General features: G+C 38.8%; 1 protein-coding gene across 2 annotated transcripts in view; it reads right to left on the bottom strand.

Moving 5' to 3' along the window:
* LOC110827946 (proton-coupled amino acid transporter-like protein pathetic) overlaps positions 1–9,354 on the bottom strand; it is a 92,118-nt gene that overhangs the window by 23,797 nt on the left and 58,967 nt on the right. The gene's annotated exons all lie outside the window — the stretch shown is intronic.

Genomic DNA, 9,354 nt, shown 5'->3' with positions numbered 1-9,354 from the left:
GTAGTATAAAAATAAACCTGAAGATGATGCTGAGACATCGAAACATGTTGTAATATATAGCGCAAATTGTAACATCGAGGAAACGATGAATAGCGCGAATTATTTATATCAATTTTAATTTTAAACATCAATATTAAAATGTTTTGTGTATAGACTTGAAGAATAAATATATGTATTAAGAGAATAAGTATTCAACAAACATTGTAATAAACACATTAAATAGGCCACGACCGTTACGTATATTCTTATTCTCATTCTATCCCTTGTGCTATCAAGAATGTTAGTACAGTGGTAACACTTCTGACCTATATTTGTGAGGTTCGAATCCCGGCCAAGCTATGACGTTAGCTCGGCCGGGATATTCGTGATTTTACTCAATTTCACCAGGATAATACCTTAAATACTGACCATGACCATACATTTCCAAATCCTTGCCATTCAAAAATCGTCACATTCCATTCGTTACTGCAAAGTCGCTGACATTGAAGCAGAACTGTTAAATAATGAAACGCAATAAATAATTCGGTTGATGTAATGTGAAGCAACCTTTTTTATCTAGTCTCGGGGCATGTAATTCGGAAGGAAAACGTCCTTGACTGCCGCCTCTGATAAAAGCGCTCCAAGCACGTTCCAGTTCACCTTGCCCAGCTCACTCGAGGTGCCATTTACCAAACACCGGCTTTCTGCAACCACAGAATCTGAATTATCGCGCGGTGGATCCAGAGTTGGATATTAAAGTCTATTCAGGATGTGCATGGAACAGAAGTAAACATAAACGAGGCACGAGGTAGGTAAAATTAGCAGTTCACAAATTACGCGACGGCGCTTTAATTGTAAGTCAGAGGATCCCAAAGTGTGAGGCGCCGTCCCCCCTAGGGGGAGGGGGGTGTTGTTTGTATGAAAAAAGTTTTTTAACGAAATATGGAGAAACATTTTAAACATCCTTTGTATGAAACGTATATTTTATTACAGTGTTTTAAATTAAACGCATTGAATAATATATACTAAATTATAAAAAAATATATATACTCATAGCTAAATTTTATGTCAAATCTGTTAGCTTGCACTTGTTCTGGAAGGGGGGCGTGAAATTTATAAAATGTTTTAAGGGGGGCGAAAGGTATGAAAGTTTGGGAACCTCTGTTCTAAGGTCATATTAGCACACTGGGATTAAGTTTATGGTGATAAAGCGGAAAGCGATGTTACGTTTGGGAGGAAACACCTTGGCCCTCTGGTCGCGGTACGGGGACAGAGCCAATCAGAGGGCCACTGCTTATCTGGTGTACTCAACTAATATCCATCCTGAAAACATTCTTCCGCGGAAAGAACCCGGCGATTAACGAACGTGTGACGTAAACAGGACGTTTACAAATCGTAAAGGAAATCAGCGTACATTCATTTATTCTCTCTGCAAGTAAACATATCACAGTTTTTGCATTCCTTCAAGGGCCACAGAGTTACGCGCTCAAAGGTACTTTCCCTGCTATCGACCAATAGCAAACCAGTATGATATCGATATCTGGTCAGTGTTTGTTAATGTCTGCTCTATTCACATCCTGAATAGACTATAGCGTGATCGATCAGCTATTCTAAGATTCAATCAAGAAGGCGTGTGGCAGTTTGTTACGTGGTCACATGGTTATGATTAAACCAATCAGCATCATTCTGTCCCTCTTACTCCTAACCTAACCTTTCTTGATGCGATAATATATCTATATATCTAGACAGCACAACCTTGATAAACCAGAAGTCTATTGGCGCACCTCCGTGGGCTCGCGGACCTGCGTTGTAGGTACAAAGCGTTGCGTCACTGCTCTGTGCCCTCCTGGCAGTCGGCCCGCCAGAACGCCTATCTGTCCACTTTCTACAGATCTGGTTTGAACTGGTTACGGTGTGGCTTTGGAATGTGTTCACGCTGAGTCGTATATACTAACAGGATGGAACAATACCTCGACTGCGCATGCGCGGGCGCAGGGCAACGGCTCTGCTCATCAGCTTTGTCGTGACTGGAGCTGGTAACTGTTCGCCCCGGTGGAGGACAATGAGTGCCAAGATTTTCGCGTATGTTGTGCACGGGGCGTCTTTCGAGAAGGTATAACGTGATTCTTTTGGCGAATAAAAATAATACAGAATCTGTAGAAGACAATCAGAGTGGAATGGGTTATTGTGCAGGAACAGACTGTGATTAAACACGAAGAGTTCCGACAGAACTCAACCTTTTAAGACCTGGGACCACATTAACCTTTACAGCTAATTAAAAACGACATCTTTTTTGTCGTAGAAAGTTTCAAAAATTGTCATAACTGAACTCTACGACGGAATCAGTTATTAGTGAGATGTTAAACCCTGCTTCTTAAGGAATATTGTGAGAAGGTGTGGACAGAATTCATATGGACCGGTGGCGCGCTTATTACGAACACACGACAATAAACCCTCTGGTTCCATAAAATCAGCGGATTTCTTGACTACCTGAGCGTATTATTAGGTCTCAAGGATGAGTTTGCACTTTCATAAATTCGGTTTAAGACCAGCGCGGGGTAAGGCATTTGGCTGCAGTCCGGTTATCAGCTGAAAACCTGACGTTCTGTTTATTTATCATATTGGAAACGAGACGAGTGACCACTGATATTGGCACTAAGTATTGCACAACACTGATTTGTAATTCATATTACTACTTCGTTCATAGGGAATGACGATAGAACGGGAAAATTACATTTTCTGGTAAAAGAATACACATCTGGCACTGACATTGGTACATGATTACATGAATTATATCGATTTATCTCGGATTACATAAATACAGATAAACTTCGTACGAACTTTGTGATAAAACAGAATTTGTAGATAGCAAGAAGAAACTTGTAATTGAATAAAATACTTCGATATTAGTTGCTGTAAACATATGGAATTCAAATCAAATCGAAATTGATAATAGTATCGATTAAACACAATCGATTAATTACATACGTCAAGTTCTAGTCCAAGTTGTCCAATTTAGATAAAAACAAATGCGCTGAATACTAAAGAGTTGAATCAAAGCAAAGAGTATCGTAATTCATGTTGGTCCAGTTTCGTGACGCAGAGCCATGTGACACGCGGTCGGGCTAATTGTAACTTGGATGTTACTAACGTCGATCTGCAGCCGATGTGCGAGTGTTGAGGAAGCTTTGTTTAGAGACAAATACTAAAAATAACCCTTCGTATAATTACCGCACTGTAAAGCGTCGGAAATGCAGCAACAGAACCTGCTCTCGGGGGACGGATGAACAACGTATCGATATATCGAATGTAATTTGTCCACGTCATCATTTCAGTTTCGAAAACAACTCTTAAAAACATTGATATTCACGAAAATCGGCATCAGAACCTGCTCTCGGGGACAGATGAACAACGTATCGATATATCGAATGTAATTTGTCGACGTCCTCATTTCAGTTTCGAAAACAACTCTTAAAAACATCGATATTCACGAAAACCGGCATCAGAACCTGCTCTCGGGGACAGATGAACAACGTATCGATATATCGAATGTAATTTGTCGACGTCCTCATTTCAGTTTCGAAAACAACTCTTAGAAAACATTGATATTCACGAAAATCGGCATCAAAACCTGCTCTCGGGGACAGATGAACAACGTATCGATATATCGAATGTAATTTGTCGACGTCCTCATTTCAGTTTCGAAAACAACTCTTAGAAAACATCGATATTCACGAAAATCGGCATCAGAACCTGCTCTCGGGGACAGATGATCAACGTATCGATATATCGAATGTAATTTGTCGACGTCCTCATTTCAGTTTCGAAAACAACTCTTAAAAAACATTGATATTCACGAAAATCGGCATCAGAACCTGCTCTCGGGGACAGATGAACAACGTATCGATATATCGAATGTAATTTGTCGACGTCCTCATTTCAGTTTCGAAAACAACTCTTAAAAAACATTGATATTCACGAAAATCGGCATCAGAACCTGCTCTCGGGGACAGATGAACAACGTATCGATATATCGAATGTAATTTGTCGACGTCCTCATTTCAGTTTCGAAAACAACTCTTAGAAAACATCGATATTCACGAAAATCGGCATCAGAACCTGCTCTCGGGGACAGATGAACAACGTATCGATATATCGAATGTAATTTGTCGACGTCCTCATTTCAGTTTCGAAAACAACTCTTAAAAAACATTGATATTCACGAAAATCGGCATCAGAACCTGCTCTCGGGGACAGATGAACAACGTATCGATATATCGAATGTAATTTGTCGACGTCCTCATTTCAGTTTCGAAAACAACTCTTAAAAAACATTGATATTCACGAAAATCGGCATCAGAACCTGCTCTCGGGGACAGATGAACAACGTATCGATATATCGAATGTAATTTGTCGACGTCCTCATTTCAGTTTCGAAAACAACTCTTAGAAAACATCGATATTCACGAAAATCGGCATCAGAACCTACTCTCGGGGACAGATGAACAACGTATCGATATATCGAATGTAATTTGTCGACGTCCTCATTTCAGTTTCGAAAACAACTCTTAGAAAACATCGATATTCACGAAAATCGGCATCAGAACCTGCTCTCGGGGACAGATGAACAACGTATCGATATATCGAATGTAATTTGTCGACGTCCTCATTTCAGTTTCGAAAACAACTCTTAGAAAACATCGATATTCACGAAAATCGGCATCAGAACCTGCTCTCGGGGACAGATGAACAACGTATCGATATATCGAATGTAATTTGTCGACGTCCTCATTTCAGTTTCGAAAACAACTCTTAAAAAACATTGATATTCACGAAAATCGGCATCAGAACCTGCTCTCGGGGACAGATGAACAACGTATCGATATATCGAATGTAATTTGTCGACGTCCTCATTTCAGTTTCGAAAACAACTCTTAAAAAACATCGATATTCACGAAAATCGGCATCAGAACCTGCTCTCGGGGACAGATGAACAACGTATCGATATATCGAATGTAATTTGTCGACGTCCTCATTTCAGTTTCGAAAACAACTCTTAAAAAACATTGATATTCACGAAAATCGGCATCAGAACCTGCTCTCGGGGACAGATGAACAACGTATCGATATATCGAATGTAATTTGTCGACGTCCTCATTTCAGTTTCGAAAACAACTCTTAAAAAACATCGATATTCACGAAAATCGGCATCAGAACCTGCTCTCGGGGACAGATGAACAACGTATCGATATATCGAATGTAATTTGTCGACGTCCTCATTTCAGTTTCGAAAACAACTCTTAAAAAACATTGATATTCACGAAAATCGGCATCAGAACCTGCTCTCGGGGACAGATGAACAACGTATCGATATATCGAATGTAATTTGTCGACGTCCTCATTTCAGTTTCGAAAACAACTCTTAAAAAACATCGATATTCACGAAAATCGGCATCAGAACCTGCTCTCGGGGACAGATGAACAACGTATCGATATATCGAATGTAATTTGTCGACGTCCTCATTTCAGTTTCGAAAACAACTCTTAAAAAACATCGATATTCACGAAAATCGGCATCAGAACCTGCTCTCGGGGACAGATGAACAACGTATCGATATATCGAATGTAATTTGTCGACGTCCTCATTTCAGTTTCGAAAACAACTCTTAGAAAACATTGATATTCACGAAAATCGGCATCAGAACCTGCTCTCGGGGACAGATGAACAACGTATCGATATATCGAATGTAATTTGTCGACGTCCTCATTTCAGTTTCGAAAACAACTCTTAGAAAACATTGATATTCACGAAAATCGGCATCAGAACCTGCTCTCGGGGACAGATGAACAACGTATCGATATATCGAATGTAATTTGTCGACGTCCTCATTTCAGTTTCGAAAACAACTCTTAGAAAACATTGATATTCACGAAAATCGGCATCAGAACCTGCTCTCGGGGACAGATGAACAACGTATCGATATATCGAATGTAATTTGTCGACGTCCTCATTTCAGTTTCGAAAACAACTCTTAGAAAACATTGATATTCACGAAAATCGGCATCAGAACCTGCTCTCGGGGACAGATGAACAACGTATCGATATATCGAATGTAATTTGTCGACGTCCTCATTTCAGTTTCGAAAACAACTCTTAGAAAACATTGATATTCACGAAAATCGGCATCAGAACCTGCTCTCGGGGACAGATGAACAACGTATCGATATATCGAATGTAATTTGTCGACGTCCTCATTTCAGTTTCGAAAACAACTCTTAGAAAACATCGATATTCACGAAAATCGGCATCAGAACCTGCTCTCGGGGACAGATGAACAACGTATCGATATATCGAATGTAATTTGTCGACGTCCTCATTTCAGTTTCGAAAACAACTCTTAGAAAACATCGATATTCACGAAAATCGGCATCAGAACCTGCTCTCGGGGACAGATGAACAACGTATCGATATATCGAATGTAATTTGTCGACGTCCTCATTTCAGTTTCGAAAACAACTCTTAGAAAACATTGATATTCACGAAAATCGGCATCAGAACCTGCTCTCGGGGACAGATGAACAACGTATCGATATATCGAATGTAATTTGTCGACGTCCTCATTTCAGTTTCGAAAACAACTCTTAGAAAACATTGATATTCACGAAACCGGCATCAACAAGATGCCACAGGAAGTTCCGTATTTTAACTTCATGTTAATAACAATAGGATTACACACACATGTCGGCCGTGAGAACTTCTGAGGTGGAAAAATACAAGCGTCATTCAAGTTTTGCTATGTTGAGCACAACAGATGGCTTTGGATATATGAGAGAAGTTCCGAATCAGTAGTTCTTGACTAAATTTATCTTTTTGAATAATAAATTTTGAGATGGTAAAGTTGCGTCATATTGTGATATAATAAATATATATTAAATCTTGTCCGTCTAATCACAATAAATTCTTATTAAATATTAAAATATTACAATAATTAACATTTAAAATATTTAACATGTCGTGAAAAATGATGGTCTAATGTAAATCGAATATTTCGATAAAGAACATCATTTGATATTTTAAATATTTTAAATGTTAATTATTATAATATTTTAATATTTAATAAGAATTTATTGTGATTAGACGGACAAGATTTAATATATATTTAATATATAATAAATTGTGTTTAAACGCTACAAGACAAATAGTTATCTAAGACAGTGGTATTCAACCTGTGGTACGCGAATACATCTTAGGGGGTACGTGAAATTTAATATATATATAAATATATATTATTTTATGATAAACACTGAATAATCAGGGCCAGATTTAGGGTTAGCCACAGGAGAACCTGACGTAAGGGTATTCGATTTGGGAGAATATATACTATGTATAACTTGAATTATACACCAACAACTTTGGGGGTACAAAGTTGAAGAGAAATTTTACGGGAATAAAAAAGGTTGAATACCATTGATTTAAGAAATTCCTCCTCAGAAAAGGCTGAAAGGTTAACTGGAGCATGATTTTAAATACCATTACCACGTCCCACTCCCTTCTCCCCCTCCGTCCTGCTTTCATTTTAATTCAGAGACCCCAAGTATTTCGCGTTAATTCAGATTTAACTGCCGGTGTTTGTTACACACAATCACGCCCATCTTTTGAAGTTTCGCACACCAAGAGTTCTCTCTCTTTACTATCTTGAGGAAAACGTCAATGCTATATAGCTTAGTCACAAAACAAGCAGTAGATAATCTCTTGGAATTATTTGTTATTTTTACACAAGATGGCAAAACTCTTGGCGCCTGTCGGTGATATTTCAAAGTAAGTCCGAGTTTAACGGGTGTTGTTATAAGTCACCTCACATTGAACACACCAATGAACACATAAATTTCCCTCACGTGCACTGAACGGAATTTTCATCGGTGTTATAAAATTCTACCTCCTTGTAACTTCCAGTGAGTCGATACCACTCAACTCACAGGAGAAATTAGTGTAAGAATTGGGACAGATAAATATTTTATTTTATTTAGTGTTCTGTCTGACGACAGGTCCATATGAACAGGATCCTTCCATCCTTTTCTCGGACTGGGACCTGTTCATATACGTTCTTGGCAGATGATCCAGAAGTGGTTTGCCATTGCCTTCTTCTGTGTGTGAATGGATTAATTGTTGGGATGCCACGGAGAAACCGGGGAAGCCCCCGGAGGAAAATTCCGTGTTGCATAGACCACGGCCTTGCCCAACACAAGTTATAAATTCGGGCACCGCCGGGAATCGAACACGAGACCCCAGGATTACAAGGCCAGCGTTCTAACCACTAGACCACCGTGGCGGTTACAGATAAATACTGTTCTATTTTTAACTATAAAGCAATAATAATAATATAAAGGCGTTATAAATTTCCCCTGTTTCGATGCACCACGAAATAAAGATAACAGATGTAAATTACCTCGAATTTTTAATCTCGGCACCAGAATCGAAATCGAGTCATTCGCTGTCCGGAGATATCCCGACTCACAAGTACAAAGTTTTGTATAATTAATATACTAAGACTTAAATTATTTAAGATATTCAACAATCGAATTCTGCCATAGGCCCACGTACCCGTAAATCCAAGAACAGGATCAATCATTTGGCATAGAGTTTACGGAAGTGTCTTTTTGTTATCACTAGAGAACTAACAAATGATAAGAGAAGTGATATACAATCGCCAAGCCTAAAATCAATAAAATTAAAAACATTCATCGACGGGAAGTGACTTCATGGAGCGGTGATAGATGGAATGAAGATGGGGGGTCCTTCTGGTACATTGCGCCGTGTAGAAACTGACCAACGCTTCAGAGACAGTTACTGCCTCCATCCATCACAAGAGCGATGAGACCTGTAGACTTATCATCCTGTTGATTAAGACAGCAAGTACCCCTGAAACGTCCGTTAATTTCTACACGACTCATAATCCCAGAACACAAATCATCTTTATATTTACCGTCGTGAAAACTGAACTATCGCCTGATGGTTGGAAAAGTATATAACAACGTGCTTCGGAACTGAAATTATAAATGTACTCGAGCAGTTAGACGCTGGCTTCTCACCGCTGAAACCCGGGTTGAGTCCCAAGCGACTAGAAGTTTAAGATTCATGGTAGAAGAATGTGGAAGAATTGGTGGCATTTTAGCACGTTTCATCTGGGGACTTCGCCTATGACGTACGAAACAATAAACAGTTCCTTTTCATTTTTTACAAATTCTCATACACACGTAGAAAAACTCAGCACATACAATTTTCAAGAATTAATAATCATTCACTTATACATTCTACACATCATTCTAAACTTACGACACATTTCACAAATGTATTATCACCTTATTAGCACACAA

This window comes from Zootermopsis nevadensis, unplaced genomic scaffold, assembly GCF_977971745.1.
Source record: "Zootermopsis nevadensis isolate Lab colony 2312 unplaced genomic scaffold, Znev_1.0 Znev_ptg000003l, whole genome shotgun sequence".
In the NCBI taxonomy this organism is placed as follows: Eukaryota; Metazoa; Arthropoda; class Insecta; order Blattodea; family Termopsidae; genus Zootermopsis; species Zootermopsis nevadensis.
This window is presented reverse-complemented; position numbering and strand designations above follow the sequence as displayed.